The sequence below is a fragment of the Bombina bombina genome, chromosome 3 (assembly GCF_027579735.1).
Source record: "Bombina bombina isolate aBomBom1 chromosome 3, aBomBom1.pri, whole genome shotgun sequence".
Taxonomy (NCBI): domain Eukaryota; kingdom Metazoa; phylum Chordata; class Amphibia; order Anura; family Bombinatoridae; genus Bombina; species Bombina bombina.
Window position 1 is genome coordinate 156,133,362 of NC_069501.1, and position 22,486 is coordinate 156,155,847.

A 22,486-nucleotide genomic window follows, 5' to 3' on the forward strand; every position below is an offset into this window, starting at 1 on the left:
ATTAATACAGCACACAGAGGAAGTCCAGCACTCACTTACAAGCACCGAGCTTAGATTAAAAGCAAAAATAGGGCTCCTGCTGATCACCCAGCAACCCGCCGGTGTAGGGTACTTATTACAGTGATTTAGCAAATAAAACGATCAGCACTACTGGTACAGTGGTTTGGTTGATAAAACTCGGATTTCTCTCTGTATTTCTGACGCCGGAGCACAAGAGCGATCAACAAAGGCCTGGAGCGGCGGCTCAGGACAGGCAGCGCTACCCCCCTCGGATCTTCGAGGGTAATTGTCAGGACTGGATATAATAGAATATAAATTTCTCACATCTCTTCAGCATTATAGAACAAAAGGGATCTTCCCAATAAAGAAAACTTGAGGCTACCCAGAAATCTATTACTGTGCAACAAATATGGCTGCTGTGGTGGAAGCTAACTATCTGAATCGCATGGATGGCATTATGGAGAGATTGGAACATCGCTTTATGGACCTAATGCAAAGGGCTCCTTGGGACTTTTTAATGCAATCACATATGACATACTTCAACTTAGGGAGCAGAGCGGAAGATATAGAGGTGACGGCTGTGGAGGACGGAATCGCGGTAAAGGGCGCTCCTGCAGTTTCCTCCCTACAAAGCAAAAGGGAAATCAAAGTTGGCACAGTGTCACCTTCACAGGTTCCACCTCAAAAGAAGTTGCCCCAGCAAAATAGCAGACCGCCAGCGACTGATAAGCAGCAGAGGAGCACTATCTTCGCGGCGCCTCTCAGTGCTGACACAACACCTAAATACAGTCATGTCGATGGAACAAGCTGTGTAATGGCCTCTAACCAAATCAAGAAGCTCAACACTTTAACCCAAGCGGTCTCGCGGCTAAACGGACATGAATTGGAAGCATTCCTTATACAGGGAAATAGAGGAGAATCCAGGAATAATATAACTATTGATAACAAATCATCTTTAATGGATATGGCTCTACTATGGCAGCTAGACATACCTTTTTGCTCCGGTAGAAAAGACTCTAACAGACAGTCTATAATGCAATATTATTGGGAAACACTAAAGCCAGCCTGAAGATATTCTGGTATCGGCAAATACTGTTTCATATCGTTGGTCTAAAAATGTTTTACTCTTGTTTATCTATGTTTATAATAATGTGTCTATATCAGTTGTTGCTTCCCTAAGTTTTTTTTCAGATGGCCACATGCACTTTCACTGACGCACACAACAAGTGAGCCTTAGAACTAATTACGAAATTTTGGCATGGTGGAGGCATTGTGAATGCAATGCATTAACGTCCTTTAATATTCCTGTGTGCTTCCTGCGGGGTTTAGTGGGGGGCCCCTAGGATGACACAAAAATACATTTGAAAAAGGGATTAACAATGTGTGTACTGCCTCAGATTAAAGTAAGAAAAAAGGATAGCAATACCAGTGCCCCTTTTGCGGTCTACGGCCGGGACCGCTGTTGGGAGCCTAAATATCAATTATTATTATTAACATGAGCCATATCTAAAAAGAAAGCTTTATGAGCCGTATCATATATATCTGTTTCTTTGTATGGGGCGTAAAAAATAACAATTAGCTGAAAGTGTATGTATATAGTCACTCAGGTTAAATAAGGTAGATTACGTAAACTGGGAAATAAGTTTTGAGTAGATGTGTTTCTTTTTATTTTGTTATGTAGTTCTTTAGCTAGACCACAAAAAATTGTTATTTACCTATGTGAGTTGTATATTAATATGGCATCCAGTCTTGACCGGTGCATCTACATAATTACTTAACAGAAACGAGTAGTTTCACAATGACTTTAAACATGGTGCTGTGCGTTTATATGTAGATTCTCCTTTTTGTTTTATGTTTGATAATACCCCCGGATTTTATTTAAGCATAAAAACAGGCCCAAGAGAGGCCTACATATATCATTTAAGCTATACGCTATTATTTTTCTTATTATCTTTTAACTTTATATAGGTCCCCAATACCATTCAATTTATTTTTGATCTTACCTTAGACCCAAGAGAGGTCTCAATTGCAACTTTAGGGGACAAGATTGAGATCTACTGAAAGGAGAAACAGGAAGCTATATGATAATCACAAGTAATGTAATAGATGATTTTAGTTTTCCCACTGCTATTGCATGGATGTATGTTTGAGTTATTCTAATTTGTAACATTAATGATCTATACCATGTACAATTGCTTAAAGATATGTAATCTCATTTGACCTTAATAAAGCTCTTTAGAAAATAAAAATAAAAAAATAAAAATAAAAGCAAAAATAGAAGAGTTAGTAATGGAAGAGTTAGTTTCAGTATCTGGCCAAATGGGACAAGCCCAGGTACCATGTTGCAGGGATATGGGATGTGTACCCAGTCCAGTCTGAGAGTGCAGTCCCCTTCTGTGTTTTGTATGTGTCTAGGGTGATTACATAAGTCTGTGCACCCTTCACTTGTTCCCAGTTTGTTTAGTTGAGAGCTTGCATTGTTTGGCTGTTTGGGGGACCAGGTATTGGGAGAGACCTTGACGTGGTACCTGGGCTTGTCCCATTTGGACAGATGCGGTAACTAACACTTCCATTTTTGTTTTTAATCTTAGCTGAGTGCTTGTAAGTGAGTGCTGGACTTTCTCTGTGTGCTATAAATAAATAAATAAATAAATAAATAAATATACATACATACACACACATATACAGATTTATATAGGAATAGCCATTTAAAAATAACATATTCCCCTATGTGAAGAACATTGAAATATTATTTCAATGTTTCCAATAAATATGCAGTATAACACTTTATTAAATATGTATATTGCATAAATATGTTTTAAGCTACTTGACTGCAAAGGGCTCCAATGCACTTATACATGCACACACATTATATATATATATATATATATATATATATATATATATATATATATATATATATATATATACACATACACACACACATACATATGTATTTATATGTGTATATATCTCTTTAAACACATATATACACATAAATACATATGTACATACATAACATTTATAAATTATACACAAATATATACATATTTAGACACACACATATATATATGTGTGTGTGTATATATATATATATATATATATATATATATATATATATATATATATATATATATATATATATCTATGTCAAAGCCCTTTACAGTCATTTTTTTTCATATCTTTGAACCCTTATAACTTTTTATGCAATTTTTTAAAAAATATTTTTTATTAGTGTTATTTTGAGTGCAATTGTACATTTAAATGTATTTTTGATGAGTTTTGTGCAACTTTTTAATTGAGTTTAACCAGAGCTCTGAAGTCACGCTATTCCGACGAGCGTTAAATTTACTTTAGACCTGTAATATCGGCACTCTTGCCGACATGCACAAAGAGCTGCAATAGACCCCTTATTGCACATGTGCAACAGTTACCGCGCCACTCGTAATCTAGCCCATAGTTGAATTGTCATATTTGTGTACCACGTATCACATAGTGAATGATCTCCCTAGATATATTGTACTTCGTATACATCCAGGGCTGGTAATTCCCTCCTATCTTTCATAACTCAGAAACAGTTGATAACACCTTTACAATTTACGTCATTAAAATCACATGCTCTGTCTGAATCATGCTTGTTTAATTTTAACTTTACCATCCCTTTAACACTTATTGATCTAGTAACAGGCATGTCACTACAGCGGTCTCAGCTGAGACAGGGGCCAGTCTTATAGGGGGCACCCTTTTAGCCCTAGAGTACCTCAGGTCCCACTGAAAAATGGAGTGCTAAATTCTTAAGAGTGGTATCAGGATCTTTGCACATTGTATATGTTTAGTTTATCCATTTTTTATTTTGTATTAGAGGCCTCAAAGTTACAGGTACCTGGATTGGTCCAACCAACATGCACTCTAGTTGCTTATGTAGAACAGAAGTAGTGAACATGAAATTAATTAGCTCTTGCAGCCCCAGGGACAAAACAGAACAAAGTATGTAATAGTTTTTGTGGCCACAGGAAAAAGCAGAATAAAGAGGTGTGCTTTGAGGTTACCACAATTCAAAAAAGCCCTCTGTAGAGAATTAAAACAGGCACAGTGGTAAAGATCAAGCATTTTGAATTTGCCATCACTTTAAGAAGCAGTGGTCTAAGACCACTGTTTCCTAACCTCAGAGGTAGCAAAGTTGAATCATCCTTGATTGATCTGACCAATTGTGCAAGAGCAAGGGGCAGGGTTATGATAACTGTGAGCGGAAAATGCCATCTCACCAGCCCCGAACATGTGTGGAGATGATCCCTGGCTGAGAACCTTATCTGTCTGCTTGTAAAAACATAATTTATGTAAGAACTTACCTGATAAATTCATTTCTTTCATATTAGCAAGAGTCCATGAGCTAGTGACGTATGGGATATACATTCCTACCAGGAGGGGCAAAGTTTCCCAAACCTCAAAATGCCTATAAATACACCCCTCACCACACCCACAATTCAGTTTAACGAATAGCCAAGAAGTGGGGTGATAAAAAGTGCGAAAGCATATAAAATAAGGAATTGGAATAATTGTGCTTTATACAAAATCATAACCACCACAAAAAAAGGGCGGGCCTCATGGACTCTTGCTAATATGAAAGAAATGAATTTATCAGGTAAATTCTTACATAAATTATGTTTTCTTTCATGTAATTAGCAAGAGTCCATGAGCTAGTGACGTATGGGATAATGATTACCCAAGATGTGGATCTTTCCACACAAGAGTCACTAGAGAGGGAGGGATAAAATAAAGACAGCCAATTCCTGCTGAAAATAATCCACACCCAAAATAAAGTTTAATGAAAAACATAAGCAGAAGATTCAAACTGAAACCGCTGCCTGAAGTACTTTTCTACCAAAAACTGCTTCAGAAGAAGAAAATACATCAAAATGGTAGAATTTAGTAAAAGTATGCAAAGAGGACCAAGTTGCTGCTTTGCAAATCTGATCAACCGAAGCTTCATTCCTAAACGCCCAGGAAGTAGAAACTGACCTAGTAGAATGAGCTGTAATCCTCTGAGGCGGAGTTTTACCCGACTCAACATAGGCAAGATGAATTAAAGATTTCAACCAAGATGCCAAAGAAATGGCAGAAGCTTTCTGGCCTTTTCTAGAACCGGAAAAGATAACAAATAGACTAGAAGTCTTTCGGAAAGATTTAGTAGCTTCAACATAATATTTCAAAGCTCTAACAACATCCAAAGAATGCAACAATTTCTCCTTAGAATTCTTAGGATTAGGACATAATGAAGGAACCACAATTTCTCTACTAATGTTGTTGGAATTCACAACTTTAGGTAAAAATTCAAAAGAAGTTCGCAACACCGCCTTATCCTGATGAAAATTCAGAAAAGGAGACTCACAAGAAAGAGCAGATAATTCAGAAACTCTTCTGGCAGAAGAGATGGCCAAAAGGAACAAAACTTTCCAAGAAAGTAATTTAATGTCTAATGAATGCATAGGTTCAAATGGAGGAGCTTGAAGAGCCCCCAGAACCAAATTCAAACTCCAAGGAGGAGAAATTGACTTAATGACAGGCTTTATACGAACCAAAGCTTGTACAAAACAATGAATATCAGGAAGAATAGCAATCTTTCTGTGAAAAAGAACAGAAAGAGCAGAGATTTGTCCTTTCAAGGAACTTGCGGACAAACCGTTATCTAAACCATCCTGAAGAAACTGTAATATTCTCGGTATTCTAAAAGAATGCCAAGAAAAATGATGAGAAAGACACCAAGAAATATAAGTCTTCCAGACTCTATAATATATCTCTCTAGATACAGATTTACGAGCCTGTAACATAGTATTAATCACAGAGTCAGAGAAACCTCTTTGACCAAGAATCAAGCGTTCAATCTCCATACCTTTAAATTTAAGGATTTCAGATCCTGATGGAAAAAAGGACCTTGAAACAGAAGGTCTGGTCTTAACGGAAGAGTCCACGGTTGGCAAGAGGCCATCCGGACAAGATCCGCATACCAAAACCTGTGAGGCCATGCCGGAGCTACCAGCAGAACAAACGAGCATTCCTTCAGAATCTTGGAGATTACTCTTGGAAGAAGAACTAGAGGCGGAAAGATATAGGCAGGATGATACTTCCAAGGAAGTGATAATGCATCCACTGCCTCCGCCTGAGGATCCCGGGATCTGGACAGATACCTGGGAAGTTTCTTGTTTAGATGAGACGCCATCAGATCTATTTCTGGAAGTTCCCACATTTGAACAATCTGAAGAAATACCTCTGGGTGAAGAGACCATTCGCCCGGATGCAACGTTTGGCGACTGAGATAATCCGCTTCCCAATTGTCTATACCTGGGATATGAACCGCAGAGATTAGACAGGAGCTGGATTCCGCCCAAACCAAAATTCGAGATACTTCTTTCATAGCCAGAGGACTGTGAGTCCCTCCTTGATGATTGATGTATGCCACAGTTGTGACATTGTCTGTCTGAAAACAAATGAACGATTCTCTCTTCAGAAGAGGCCAAAACTGAAGAGCTCTGAAAATTGCACGGAGTTCCAAAATATTGATCGGTAATCTCACCTCCTGAGATTCCCAAACTCCTTGTGCCGTCAGAGATCCCCACACAGCTCCCCAACCTGTGAGACTTGCATCTGTTGAAATTACAGTCCAGGTCGGAAGCACAAAAGAAGCCCCCTGAATTAAACGATGGTGATCTGTCCACCACGTTAGAGAGTGTCGAACAATCGGTTTTAAAGATATTAATTGAGATATCTTTGTGTAATCCTTGCACCATTGATTCAGCATACAGAGCTGAAGAGGTCGCATGTGAAAACGAGCAAAGGGGATCGCGTCCGATGCAGCAGTCATAAGACCTAGAATTTCCATGCATAAGGCTACCGAAGGGAATGATTGTGACTGAAGGTTTCGACAAGCTGCAATCAATTTTAGACGTCTCTTGTCTGTTAAAGACAGAGTCATCGACACTGAATCTATCTGGAAACCCAGAAAGGTTACCCTTGTCTGAGGAATCAAAGAACTTTTTGGTAAATTGATCCTCCAACCATGATCTTGAAGAAACAACACAAGTCGATTCGTATGAGATTCTGCTAAATGTAAAGACTGAGCAAGTACCAAGATATCGTCCAAATAAGGAAATACCACAATACCCTGTTCTCTGATTACAGACAGAAGGGCACCGAGAACCTTTGAAAAAATTCTTGGAGCTGTAGCTAGGCCAAACGGTAGAGCCACAAACTGGTAATGCTTGTCCAGAAAAGAGAATCTCAGGAACTGATAATGATCTGGATGAATCGGAATATGCAGATATGCATCCTGTAAATCTATTGTGGACATATAATTCCCTTGCTGAACAAAAGGCAAGATAGTCCTTACAGTTACCATCTTGAACGTTGGTATCCTTACATAACGATTCAATATTTTTAGATCCAGAACTGGTCTGAAGGAATTCTCCTTCTTTGGTACAATGAAGAGATTTGAATAAAACCCCATCCCCTGTTCCGGAACTGGAACTGGCATAATTACTCCAGCCAACTCTAGATCTGAAACACAATTCAGAAATGCTTGAGCTTTCACTGGATTTACTGGGACACGGGAAAGAAAAAATCTCTTTGCAGGAGGTCTCATCTTGAAACCAATTCTGTACCCTTCTGAAACAATGTTCTGAATCCAAAGATTGAGAACAGAATTGATCCAAATTTCTTTGAAAAAACGTAACCTGCCCCCTACCAGCTGAGCTGGAATGAGGGCCGCACCTTCATGTGGACTTAGAAGCAGGCTTTGCCTATCTAGCAGGCTTGGATTTATTCCAGACCGGAGATGGTTTCCAAACTGAAACTGCTCCTGAGGATGAAGGATTAGGCTTTTGTTCTTTGTTGAAACGAAAGGAACGAAAACGATTATTAGCCCTGTTTTTACCCTTAGATTTTTTATCCTGTGGTAAAAAAGTTCCTTTCCCACCAGTAACAGTTGAGATAATAGAATCCAACTGAGAACCAAATAATTTGTTACCCTGGAAAGAAATGGAAAGTAGAGTTGATTTAGAAGCCATATCAGCATTCCAAGTCTTAAGCCATAAAGCTCTTCTAGCTAAAATAGCTAGAGACATAAACCTGACATCAACTCTGATAATATCAAAAATTGCATCACAGATAAAATTATTAGCATGTTGAAGAAGAATAATAATATCCTGAGAATCATGATCAGTTACTTGTTGCGCTAAAGTTTCCAACCAAAAAGTTGAAGCTGCAGCAACATCAGCCAATGATATAGCAGGTCTAAGAAGATTACCTCAACACAGATAAGCTTTTCTTAGAAAGGATTCAATTTTCCTATCTAAAGGATCCGTAAACGAAGTACCATCTGACGTAGGAATAGTAGTACGTTTAGCAAGGGTAGAAATAGCCCCATCAACTTTAGGGATTTTGTCCCAAAATTCTAATCTGTCAGACGGCACAGGATATAATTGCTTAAAACGTTTAGAAGGAGTAAATGAATTACCCAATTTATCCCATTCTTTGGAAATTACTGCAGAAATAGCATTAGGAACAGGAAAAACTTCTGGAATAACCAAAGGAGATTTAAATACTTTATCTAAACGTTTAGAATTAGTATCAAGAGGACCAGAATCCTCTATTTCTAAAGCAATTAGTACTTCTTTAAGTAAAGAACGAATAAATTCAATTTTAAATAAATATGAAGATTTATCAGCATCAATCTCTGAGACAGAATCCTCTGAACCAGAAGAGTCATCAGAATCAGAATGATGATGTTCATTTAAAAATTAATCTGTAGGGAGAGAAGTTTTAAAAGATTTTTTACGTTTACTAGAAGGAGAAATAACAGACATAGCCTTCTTTATGGATTCAGAAACAAAATCTCTTATGTTATCAGGAACATTCTGCACCTTAGATGTTGAAGGAACTGCAACAGGCAATGATACTTTACTAAAGGAAATATTATCTGCATTAACAAGTTTGTCATGACAATTAATACAAACAACAGCCGGAGGAATAGCTACCAAAAGTTTACAGCAGATACACTTAGCTTTGGTAGATCCAGCACTAGACAGCGATTTTCCTGTAGTATCTTCTGACTCAGATGCAACGTGAGACATCTTGCAATATGTAAGAGAAAAAACAACATATAAAGCAAAATTGATCAAATTCCTTAAATGACAGTTTCAGGAATGGGAAAAAATGCCAAAGAACAAGCTTCTAGCAACCAGAAGCAATGAAAAAATGAGACTGAAATAATGTGGAGACAAAAGCGACGCCCATATTTTTTAGCGCCAAATCAGACGCCCACATTATTTGGCGCCTAAATGCTTTTGGCGCAAAAAATGACGCCACATCCGGAACGCCAACATTTTTGGCGCAAAATAACGTCAAAAAATGACGCAACTTCCGGCGACACGTATGACGCCGGAAACGGAAAAGAATTTTTTGCGCCAAAAAAGTCTGCACCAAGAATGACGCAATAAAATGAAGCATTTTCAGCCCCCGCGAGCCTAACAGCCCACAGGGAAAAAAGAGTCAAATTGAAGGTAAGAAAAAATTGATTAATTCAAGTGCATTATCCCAAATATGAAACTGACTGTCTGAAAAATAAGGAATGTTGAACATTCTGAGTCAAGGCAAATAAATGTTTGAATACATATATTTAGAACTTTATTAAAAAAGTGCCCAACCATAGCTTAGAGTGTCACAGAAAATAAGATTTACTTACCCCAGGACACTCATCTACATGTTTGTAGAAAGCCAAACCAGTACTGAAACGAGAATCAGCAGAGGTAATGGTATATATAAGAGTATATCGTCGATCTGAAAAGGGAGGTAAGAGATGAATCTCTACGACCGATAACAGAGAACCTATGAAATAGACCCCGTAGAAGGAGATCACTGCATTCAAATAGGCAATACTCTCCTCACATCCCTCTGACATTCACTGCATGCTGAGAGGAAAACCGGGCTCCAACTTGCTGCGGAGCGCATATCAACGTAGAATCTAGCACAAACTTACTTCACCACCTCCATCGGAGGCAAAGTTTGTAAAACTGAATTGTGGGTGTGGTGAGGGGTGTATTTATAGGCATTTTGAGGTTTGGGAAACTTTGCCCCTCCTGGTAGGAATGTATATCCCATACGTCACTAGCTCATGGACTCTTGCTAATTACATGAAAGAAATTATACTAATTCTAATCGATTGCCCTGATGAACAATTATCAGGAAGGTTTACAGTAACTAACAGTTGAGTAAGCATTATATATTGCAAATACAGTACCTATTTGATATAACATTGTTGTAGTAGCAAACCAGGTTTTCATTAACCACGTCTTTATTCTGACTGATGAATCTCTCTTGGTGTCCATATGCTCGAATTGTAGATACACCCATCAACGTTTCACTAAAGTGGGAGATCACAGGAGAACGAGATGCTCCATCAAGTCTTCTGATTTGCCGAGAGCTAGAGATGTAGTAACGCTTACAATAAAATGAAAGGAATATATAAGATCAATGCTTCAGACTTCCTTTAAATACTTGTTTCTTTTGCAGATAAAATGTAAAACATTATTTTTTGCTTGTTTAAAGTATTTGCTTTATAAATGTCATGCAAAAGGAGATGTGTAGAGCTTCACTTGTTTATGTGAACAAATCTAGTTCTTGGTAAAGTAAAATATATTAAACACAGTAATAGACACTGATTACAAGAATTTTATAGTAATGAAAACAAACAGTAAATATGAATTCCTATGACTAAATTATGTCTGACTTTACAAAACAATTTGTATTCCTCTATTCTTCATTTAACATCTGCATAAAATGAGACGTTATTCCTTTTTACACAGTAGATGATGTGGTGGCGATAAATATTGAACCTGTGTATGCTGTGCTTTTGTGTTAGATAAGGAGACAAACAACAGTAATCAATATGCTGATTGGTCTTTTTAGATCACCTGACTGAATTATCACTCTTTCTTAGATACTTTTCATGAACACCAATGCTTAACATCAATGATGTTTGATATCTTATTATTTATCAGATTTGGGGACAGTTTTATTCTTGCATTGTTCTTTTTTCTTCTATTTTGTGAGTTTATCTACTTTCATCTCTTTGATGTTATTTGTGAGAGGCTCTATTTGGGAAAAAACTTATTTTTCTGCTTTCATTCCTTGCAGTGCTATTGATTAGTTGAAACTCCATAGGTCAGGATCTCCATAATGTTTGTCAATTAATATGCAGGAGGCACATAAGCAATATCTTCTGCTGTTAGCCCATCTATATCTTTAACACGAAATAAGTTTTAAATCATATAGACAGCTTTATCCTACCTCCCTTTTTTATCCTTGAAATGTAGAGGTATTTTTACTCTACTAAAACTATCAAATATAAATCATGTGTGACCATATTCTTATTTATACACTGGAACTGTACCATGATCACAATGTTTAACACTGTTTATAATTAGTTAAAGAGCACTCAGCATCCATCAGTTATAAGTTAGTGAACAAAGTAGAAATATATTTTTTCTACAAAACAGTTTCTTTTACATAACAGTAATATAGGCATGTTCCTCTTGTGAAGCACTAATTGTACAGTGAGGTGAGCTTTGGATAACATTTAAAGTCTCCTATCTATAGTTGTCCTTACAAATATTGATCATATGATCACTTAGCGTAGGTTCAAACCCATAAAGGTGAGATGCTCTAAAGGAGTCTCTCTGTTCTGGTTCCCACACATACAAATGAGGGATCCAGTGAACCGCTGGTACAGCAATTGTGTAAATACTGGGGTAATGGTGATTACCTGATAGTTTTACTAGCTATGAGGAAAATAGGAGGTAGTGAGGCAGGAAAGGGACAGGATCTATAAAACAATAAATAGCAATAATCTGAGGTTCTGATTGATTTACTTACTTGAATAAGCAGATAGAAGAAAGCAAGTGGTACAACGGCCAGAATAAAAAGAGGTGTTGCACAAACAATTACTAGTACTGTCCCAAGGACATCCAGCATGCAGTTTAACCATGTGCGCAAATAATAATGAAACCGTTCATCAATCACATAGATGTCCTGGAAAAAAATAAAAAATGTTATGCTTACTTGATAAATTAATTTCTTTCGAGGTGGTGAGAGTCCACAAGTCTAATACTATTGGGATTCAACTCCTGGCTACTAGGAGGAGGCAAAGTTTTCTCAAAACTCCAAGAGTATTACATTCATCCAACTCACTTATTAGCTAGTCATACGTATAGCCAAGTAGAAAAAAAGGTAGGGAAGGACAAACACAGGGAAATAAGGTGCAAATACAGAACTGGCGCCATAAAATACCCAAGCTATGGAGTCCATGAGTAATGAGGGCAGGATAAGAAAGGATTGCAAAAAGAAGACTGGCACCTTATATCCAGACACTGCTGCCTGGAGGACTTTCCTACCAAAATCAGCAAAAACATCAAAGTGGTAGAATTTAGTAAAAGTATGTAGGGTTGACCATGATGCCGCCTTGCAGATTTGTTCTACTGAAGCCTCATTTTTAAATGCCCAGAAAGCAGAAACAGCCCCTCCAGTACTGTGCATATCACAGCTGGAGATCACTGTAAGGAGTATCTCGACAACCCAACAGTAGGATGCTAGGGGACTGGTCCCTATGAAACCTGGCACATCATGTAACTAACTCCATCACCGGGAGTAATTGTGCGACTACCCTATAATCCAATTTCCCCTCTGTCTTTGTGTAGCTCTCTGAGGGGAAATTGGCCTTAAATCGGTCTGAGGACCTTTCTCTATGAAGAATCTGGAGCACCTCAATTCATCCCCTACCTCATGAGAGGCAAAGAATAGACTGGCTAATCAGTGAGCTGGGAGGGATAGAATACTCTTGGAGTTTTCTGAAATCTTTGCCTCCTCCTAGTGGCCAGAAGTTCAATCCCAGGAGCAATGAACTTATGGACTCACCACCTTACAAAATAAATATTTACATATAAACAAATAATTAAAATTTGGAAAAACTGTTTGTTGAGTGTGAAGAAAAGAATTTCAGAAAGCTATATAATTTTATTTGGTAAATTTATAATAAAACAATTTAAAAGTGACATTAAATGTATAAAATTAACATATGATCAAAGCATTCTAATGCAGTGAATTGCCTCTCGACAAAGATACCGACATCAAGCCAATCAGGATGACCATAGATGTGTATGCTCCAATCAGGAGTGATATCCTAATATAGAATAGTACAAAATGCACCAGATGTTTATTCTCACTGCACAGCAAAGAAAAGGTGTTTAAAAATTTAAATAGTGAATCTTCTAAATAATTTGTAATTAGAATCTCTCTATTAGTCAAGATACATTTTATTTGCTAGAAGGTAACTTATTTCTTACCTTTGTAAACCTATTAAGGACTTGTCCCATTGGTGTAGTTTCAAAAAACTGAAGTGGAAGGTGGAGAACATCATCCAACATCCGATTATGGAGTGAGCGTGAAGCGCAAACGGTTCCTCTAGTTACTACATATGCTCCGTAACACACCAAAAGACCTGTTAAATAACAGCAAATTATATTCTCAAAGCAGAACATGGGAAAAATAAAATAAAATATTCAGTTAAAACTGCTCAGGTAATTTTAGACATAAAAGTGAAAAAATATATACTATGTAAGACCATTTTATATTTCACTATTGCTTTTCTATTCCAGAGCAGCAATGCACTACTGGGAGCTACAAAATAAAAGTAAATAACTGCGCTGTCTATCCCAATAAAAAGTCAAATATAAAACAAAGTCAATAAAAAAATCAGTACTTGCAAATGAAAAATCCTTAAAGGTATCCAGAAGTGGTCCACAGACAGTATTGTAGTCCCAAGACGAATCCGGATGGAAAATGGGATCCGATTTTAATAGGAATATCTTCTTTTGATATGGGGACCTGTAGGTCTTCCTCTGGCTTGCTGCCCTTTCCAAGAAGCGTTTATCCAGCAAAACGCTTAGAATTAGCTGAATGAATAAAACTACTGGGAGCTAGCTGAACAAATAAATGGTGAGCCAATTACAAGAGGTAAGAGGTATATGTGTGTAGCCACCAATCAGCATCTAAATCTTAGTAGTGCATTGATGCTCCTGAGCATACCTAGGTATGCTTTTCAACAAAGTATATCAAGAGAATGAAGTAAATGTAATAACAGAAGCAAAGTTCTAATTTTGATTTTCATTTCACTTTAAAGTGAAGGTCAATTTTCAAGTGAAAGTGCCCTGTTTTAAAAAAAAATATTAAAAACAGTGGCACTTTCATTCATGAAAATTGACATTGCACCATATTTTAAAAATACTTACCTTGTTCTTCAGAAATGCCGGATCGCCGTTCTGAAATGATGCCCCGTCTGCTTCTTCCTGGTTTACTAACCCAGCAATGATGAAACCGGCTTGCTCCAATCACGGTGTTGCCTCAGGCAATGATTACCCCGGGGGGAAGCCGTAATTGGAGGATGCCGGAATCGTCATTGCTGACGTATGAAGAGGCTTGCGACGGGCTGGTGAAGCACTGGAGCGTCTTCAAGAAGAAAAGGCGAGTATATTTAAAAAAACGGTTGAAATTTACATGAATGAAAGTGCCCTTGTTTTTAATAGTTTTTTTTTTTTTTTTAAACGGGCACTTTCACATGAAAATTGACCTTCACTTTAATCTTGTTTTGAAGTGACTCAATAAGCTACTTTTGGCATTAATAATGTATAATTAAAGGGACACTGAACCCAAAGTTTTTCTTTCGTGACTCAGATAGAGCATGCTATTTCTTTCTAATTTACTCCTACTATCAAATTTTCTTCATTCTCTTGGTATCTTTATTTGAAAGCAAGAATGTAAGTTTAGATGCCGGCCCATTTTTGGTGAACAACCTGGGTTGTTCTTTCTGATTGGTGGATAAATTCACTCACCAATAAACAAGTGCTGTCCAGGGTTTGAACCAAAAATTGTCTGGCTCCTTAGCTTAGATGCCTTCTTTTTTATATAAAGATAGCAAGAGAACAAAGAAAAATTGATAATAGGAGTAAATTAGAAAGTTGCTTAAAAATTGCATGCTCTATCTGAATCATGAAAGAAAAAATTTGGGTTCAGTGTCCCTTTAATAAATGGTCTATGGATAGCCCTAGACCAAGTAAAACATGTTAGACATTTTCTTCAATGTGACACAAAAGTATCCAATACAATTGGACTCATAATACTAAGCAACTTGTAACAACAAACCCCTTTTAAAAATTCTTAACCTCAAGAATGGAATTTTATGTGAAACATTGTTATATCCAAGTATGAAATTTAGTGGATGTTTTTAAATACATTATAGATATTTTTTAGAACATATTTAATTATTATTATTTTTTTTTAACATTTTCAACTTTTTTGCACCAGCTTTTTTTCTTTTGTTTCAGAAATACATAATAATTAATTAGAGTGTGATTTAGTGGGTATGTGCATAATATGTTTATCATGTGCATGTAATAATTCATTTAGGGATAATTTTACTATTTATTTTAAAAAAGTAACAGAAATGCACCTTATTAGTTTGGAACTGCATATAAACAATATGATAGCTCAAATTCTTACCTTGCACAATCCCTAAAAGACCATATATTCCAAGTCTATTGTTCCTTAGTTCTGTCCATTCAGTTGAGTCTTTCATTTGCTTAACCTCTTCTGCCCACTTGCTAAGCCACACATTTTGGCCTATAGCCATTGCATTTTGTCCAAAATAGGCAACTATGGTAAAGCACACCCAGAACCATCCAAAGGATTGCAGATATTTCACCACAATAGACATATTCATCTTAGGAAAAAAAAAAATGTGTATAAAGAAGTTAAATATTCTATTAAGCTTGCTGACAAAATGCAAGACAAAGCCAACACGGTTTTATCAGCCATATTTGCTATGAATTGGATGTTCTAGGGGTTCCTATAGCAACCCAAATATTATTGTAATACTCAGAAATGTTAAAGATGGTGACAATTCTAAATTTACAAGGCAATCCAGTTTCGCATGTCCCGTATTTAACCAAAAACAAGGAAGAATGCAAGAGGGATTTAAATAACTAACAGCTAGATTACAAGTTGTGTGTTCATGTTTTAAAGCTAAAAAAAATGGCCATTTCAGAGTTAAAACAGCACCACAGCCATTACAAGTCTTGTCGGTATAGCTGTACTGCAAGACTTTTAGCCTGTAACACAAGGTCAGTCCCACACTCGTAAAAATTACGCTTTTTCATGGGACTTCCATAGCGCTGCCATTACGAGTTTTGCGGTCAAGCTAAAAAGCTAGCGTTGCAGCCTATACCGACAAGATCTGTTCCGCAATCTAAAAGCAGTAGTTATGAGTTTTACGTTACAAAACTGTTACATAGAACTTATAACTAAACTGTTACAAAGTACACTAACACCCATAAACTACCTATTAACCCCTAAAACGAGGCCCTCCCGCATCGCAAACACTATAATAAACTTATTAACCCCTAATCTGCCACACCCGACATCGCCGCCACTAAAAATAATTATTAACCCCTATTCCGCCGCTCCCCGACATTGTCACCACTATAATAAACTTATTAACCCCTAAACCACCGCCCTCCCGCATCGCAAACACTATTAAATTATTATTAACCCCTAATCTGCCGTCCGCCCACATCGCCCCCACTGTACTAAAGATATTAAGCCCTACACCGCCGCCACTATAATAAACCTATTAACCCCTAAACCGCAAGCCCCCCACAACGAAATATACTAAAGTAAACTATTAACCCCTAAACAGAAAGCACCCTACATCGGAATAAACTAAATTAAACTATTAACCCCTAAACCTAACGCCCCCCTAAATTTATATTAAAATTACAATTTCCCTATCTTAAATTAAATTAAAACTTACCTGTCAAATTAAAAAGAACTAAATTTAAACTAACAATTAAACTAATATAATTATTAAACTAAAATTAAACTAACTACCAATTAAATCAAACCAATCTACACATTTAAAAAATTCTAACACTACTATAAAAATTACAAACTAATTACAAAAAATAACAAACACTAAATTGTAAATAATAACAAACACTAAATTACAAAAAATAAACAAAATTATCCAAAATAAAGAATTACACCTAATCTAATAGCCCTATAAAAATAAAAAAAAGCCCACCCAAAATAAAAAAAAACCCTAGCCTACAATAAACTACCAATAGCAGTTAAAAGGGCCTTTTGTGGGGCATTGCCCCAAAGATATCAGCTCTTTTCACTGAAAAACATACAAAGGCCCCCCAACAGTAAAACCCATCACCCAACCAACCCCCCAAAATAAAAAACCTAATTCTAAAAAAAACATAATCTACCTATTGCCCTGAAAAGGGCATTTGGAGGGGCATTGCCCTTAAAAGGGCATTTAGTCATTTTGCTTCCCAAACCCTAATCTAAAAAAAAAAACCACCAAACAAAAACCTAACACTAACTCCCAACGATCCACTTACAGTTTTTGAAGTCCCGCTTGAACGATCTTTATCCAGGCGGCGAGAAGTCTTCATCCAGGCAGCGAGAAGTCTTCATCCAGGCGGCGAGAAGTCTTCATCCAGGCAGCCTCTTCTATCTTCATCCAGGCAGCCTCTTCTATCTTGATCCTGGCGGCGCATATACATCCTGAAGACTTCTCGCCACCTGGATGAAGATAGAAGAGGCCGCATGGATGAAGAATTCTCACCGCCTGGATGAAGATGTAAGAGGCCGTCTGGATGAAGATCGTTCAAGCAGAACTTCAAAAGTGGATCGTCGGGGGTTAGTGTTAGGTTTTTTTGGGTGGGTTTTTTCTTTTAAATTAGGGTTTGGGCAGTAAAAGAGCTAAATGCCCTTTTCAGGGCAAAGGGTAGATTAGGTTTTTTAGATAGTTTTTTTATTTTGTGGGTTGGGGGGGGGGGGGGTTTGTAATGTTAGTGGGTCTTTGTAAAAAAAAATTCAGGTAAACACAAAATTTATGCTTACCTGATAAATTTATTTCTCTTGTGGTGTATCCAGTCCACGGGTTCATCCATTACTTGTGGGATATTCTCCTTCCCAACAGGAAGTTGCAAGAGGACACCCACAGCAGAGCTGTCTATATAGCTCCTCCCCTAACTGCCACCTCCAGTCATTCGACCAAAGACAAGCAAGAAAAAAGGAGAAACTATAGGGTGCAGTGGTGACTGTAGTTTAAAAATAAAAAACACCTGCCTTAAAATGACAGGGCGGGCCGTGGACTGTATACACCACAAGAGAAATAAATTTATCAGGTAAGCATACATTTTGTTTTCTCTTGTAAAGGTGTATCCATTCCACGGGTTCATCCATTACTTGTGGGATACCAATACCAAAGCTTTAGGACAGGGATGAAGGGAGGGACAAGGCAGGACCTTAAACGGAAGGCACCACTGCCTGTAAGACCTTTCTCCCAAAAATAGCCTCCGAAGAAGCAAAAGTATCGAATTTGTAGAATTTAGAAAAAGTATGAAGCGAAGACCAAGTCGCCGCCTTACAAATCTGTTCAACAGAGGCCTCATTTTAAAAAGCCCATGTGGAAGCCACCGCTCTAGTGGAATGAGCTGTAATTCTTTCAGGAGGCTGCTGGCCAGCAGTCTCATAAGCTAAGCGGATTATGCTTCTCAGCCAAAAAGAAAGAGAAGTTGCCGAAGCCTTTTGGCCTCTCCTCTGTCCAGAGTAGACAACAAACAAAGCAGATGTTTGACGGAAATCCTTTGTAGCTTGTAAATAAAACTTTAAAGCACGAACCACATCAAGATTGTGTAAAAGACGTTCCTTCTTTGAGAAAGGATTAGGACATAATGAAGGAACAACAATCTCCTGATTGATATTCTTATTAGATACTACCTTAGGAAGAAACCCAGGTTTGGTACGCAAAACTACCTTATCTGCATGGAAAATCAGATAAGGGGAATAACACTGTAAAGCAGATAACTCTGAAACTCTTCGAGCCGAGGAGATAGCTACTAAAAACAGAACTTTCCAAGATAAAAGTTTAATATCTATGGAATGCAAAGGTTCAAATGGAACCCCTTGAAGAACCTTAAGAACTAAATTTAAACTCCATGGCGGAGCAACAGGTTTAAACACAGGCTTGATTCTAACTAAAGCCTGACAAAACGTCTGAACGTCTGGAACCTCAGCCAGACGTTTGTGCAAAAGAATAGACAGAGCAGAAATCTGTCCCTTTAAGGAACTAGCTGACAATCCCTTCTCCAATCCTTCTTGGAGAAAGGATAAGATTCTAGGAATCCTGACTTTACTCCATGAGTAACCCTTGGATTCACACCAATGAATATATTTACACCATATCTTATGATAGATTTTCCTGGTGACAGGATATCGAGCCTGAATTAAGGTATCAATGACCGACTCGGAAAAACCACGCTTTGATAGAATCAAGCGTTCAATCTCCAAGCAGTCAGACGCAGAGAAATTAGATTTGGATATTTGAAAGGACCTTGAAGTAGAAGGTCCTGCCTTAGCGGCAGAGTCCATGGTGGAAAGGAAGACATGTCCACCAGATCTGCATACCAAGTCCTGAGTGGCCACGCAGGAGCTATCAAAATCACAGAAGCTCTCTCCTGCTTGATCTTGGCAATCAGACGAGGTAGCAGAGGAAACGGTGGAAACACATAAGCCAGGCTGAAGGACCAGGGCGCTGCTAGAGCATCTATCAGCGCTGCCTTGGGATCCCTGGACCTGGACCCGTAACGAGGAAGCTTGGCGTTCTGATGAGACGCCATGAGATCCAGTTCTGGTTTACCCCATAGTTGAATCAACTGGGCAAATACCTCCGGATGGAGCTCCCACTCCCCCGGATGAAAAGTCTGCTGACTTAGGAAATCCGCCTCCCAGTTCTCTACTCCTGGGATGTGGATAGCTGAGAGATGGCAAGAGTGAACCTCTGCCCATAGAATTATCTTTGAAACCTCCAACATTGCCACGGGGCTCCTTGTTCCCCCCTGATGGTTGATATAGGCTACAGTCGTGATGTTGTCCGACTGAAATCTGATGAACCTGACCGCAGCTAGCTGAGGCCAAGCCTGAAGAGCATTGAATATAGCTCTTAGTTCCAGAATGTTTATCGGAAGGAGGGCTTCCTCCCGAGTCCACGAACCCTGAGCCTTCAGGGAGTTCCAGACTGCACCCCAGCCCAGAAAGCTGGCATCTGTCGTCACTATAGTCCATTCTGGCCTGCGGAAACTCATTCCCCTGGACAGATGGACCCGAGATAGCCACCAGAGAAGAGAATCCCTGGTCTCTTGATCCAGATTTAGCAGAGGAGACAAATCTGTGTAATCCCCATTCCACTGATTGAGCATGCAAAGTTGCAGTGGTCTGAGATGTAGGCGGGCAAACGGAACTATGTCCATTGCCGCTACCATTAAGCCGATTACTTCCATACACTGAGCCACTGACGGCTGAGAAGTGGAATAAAGAGCACGGCAGGAAGTTAGAAGCTTTGACAACCTGACCTCTGTCAGAAAAATCTTCATTTCTACTGAATCTATCAGAGTTCCTAGGAAGGAAACTCTTGTGAGAGGGGAGAGAGAACTCTTTTCTTCGTTCACCTTCCACCCGTGAGACCTCAGAAAGGCCAGAACAATGTCCGTATGGGACTTGGTGATTTGAAAAGTCGATGCCTGTATTAGAATGTGGTCTAGGTAAGGAGCCACCGCTATGCCTCGTGGCCTTAGAACCGCCAGTAGGGACCCTAGAACCTTCGTAAAGATTCTTGGTGCCGTGGCTAACCCGAAGGGAAGAGCCACAAACTGGTAATGCCTGTCTAGGAAGGCAAACCTGAGAAACTGATGATGATCTCTGTGTATCGGAATGTGGAGATAAGCATCCTTTGAGTCCACGGTAGTCATATATTGACCCTCCTGGATCATAGGTAGGATGGTTCGAATAGTCTCCATCTTGAAGGATGGGACCCTGAGAAATTTGTTTAGGATCTTGAGATCCAAGATTGGTCTGAAAGTTCCCTCTTTTTTGGGAACTATAAACCGATTTGAATAGAATCCCTGCCCCTGTTCCTCCCTTGGAACTGGGTGGATCACTCCCATAACCAGAAGGTCTTGAACGCAGCGTAAGAATGCCTCTCTCTTTATCTGGTTTGCAGATAATTGTGAGAGATGAAATCTCCCCTTTGGAGATGAGGCTTTGAAATCCAGAAGATATCCCTGGGAAACAATCTCCAGAGCCCAGGGATCCTGGACGTCTCTTGCCCAAGCCTGGGCGAAGAGAGAAAGTCTGCCCCCAACTAGATCCGGTCCCGGATCGGGGGCTACTTCTTCATGCTGTCTTAGAGGCAGCAGCAGGTTTTTTGGCCTGCTTTCCCGTGTTCCAAGCCTGGTTAGGTCTCCAGACTGGCTTGGACTGGGCAAAATTTCCCTCTTGTTTTGCAGTAGAGGAAGTTGAAGCTGCGCCACTCTTGAAGTTTCGAAAGGAACGAAAATTAGTCTGTTTGGTCCTTAATTTGTTGGACCTATCCTGGGGAAGGGCGTGGCCTTTTCCTCCAGTAATATCAGAAATGATTTCCTTCAGTCCAGGCCCGAATAGGGTCTGCCCTTTGAAGGGGATGTTGAGAAGCTTAGACTTTGAAGTAACGTCAGCTGACCAGGATTTAAGCCATAGCGCCCTACGCGCCTGAATGGCAAAACCTGAATTCTTAGGCGTTAGCTTTGTTAAATGAAAAACGGCGTCAGAAATAAATGAATTGGCTAACTTAAGAGCTTTAAGCCTTTCTAGGATATCATCCAAAATGAAATAGTCATATATATCCAGCACAGGGAATGTTTGAAGGTGTGCCAGCGTCCAGGTTCCTGCCAGAACCCACAAATGCAAATGTAGAAACAAAAATGAAGCAGCACCACCAAACAGCGTTTCTTCAAGGTGTTTTATTCAGCTTGAGGAGTAGCCAGACCCAATAAAGTTAAACAACAACGTTTCGGACACAGTCCTTAGTCATGTATGGCTAAACTATACACATAATCATCTTTAAATACCCTCCTAGCCACACCCACACACCTGTGAAGTTTGTACATTCCAAATTAACCCCTTACATACCACTCAAGGTACACAGGTAATTATCAACAAAAAACATTTCAGTAATTTTCAGGTGAAACACACCAACCTCATATATATTAAAGTATAGTTAAATATACATACATATATCAAGTAAATTAGCAGAACAGAATCCATAATCATCTGTAACAAAAGAGAAAAGGAAGAAATTAAGAAACATTGTATCAAATAATATTTAAAGGCATACAGATAGGTCAAAATCCCTATTCATCCCATTAGGGTGTAATGTCCCCAACTTATTAATCCAGAACATTTCTCTACTCTTAAGGATTTTGGCTCTATCCCCACCCCTTCTAGGAACTGGCACATGCTCTATCACTTGAAATCTTAACTGATTAAGGTTATGTCC

At 38.6% G+C, this 22,486-nt stretch overlaps 1 pseudogene; it reads right to left on the bottom strand.

Moving 5' to 3' along the window:
• Window positions 1-22,486, bottom strand: part of LOC128652993 (multidrug resistance-associated protein 1-like) — a 286,157-nt pseudogene that overhangs the window by 50,456 nt on the left and 213,215 nt on the right.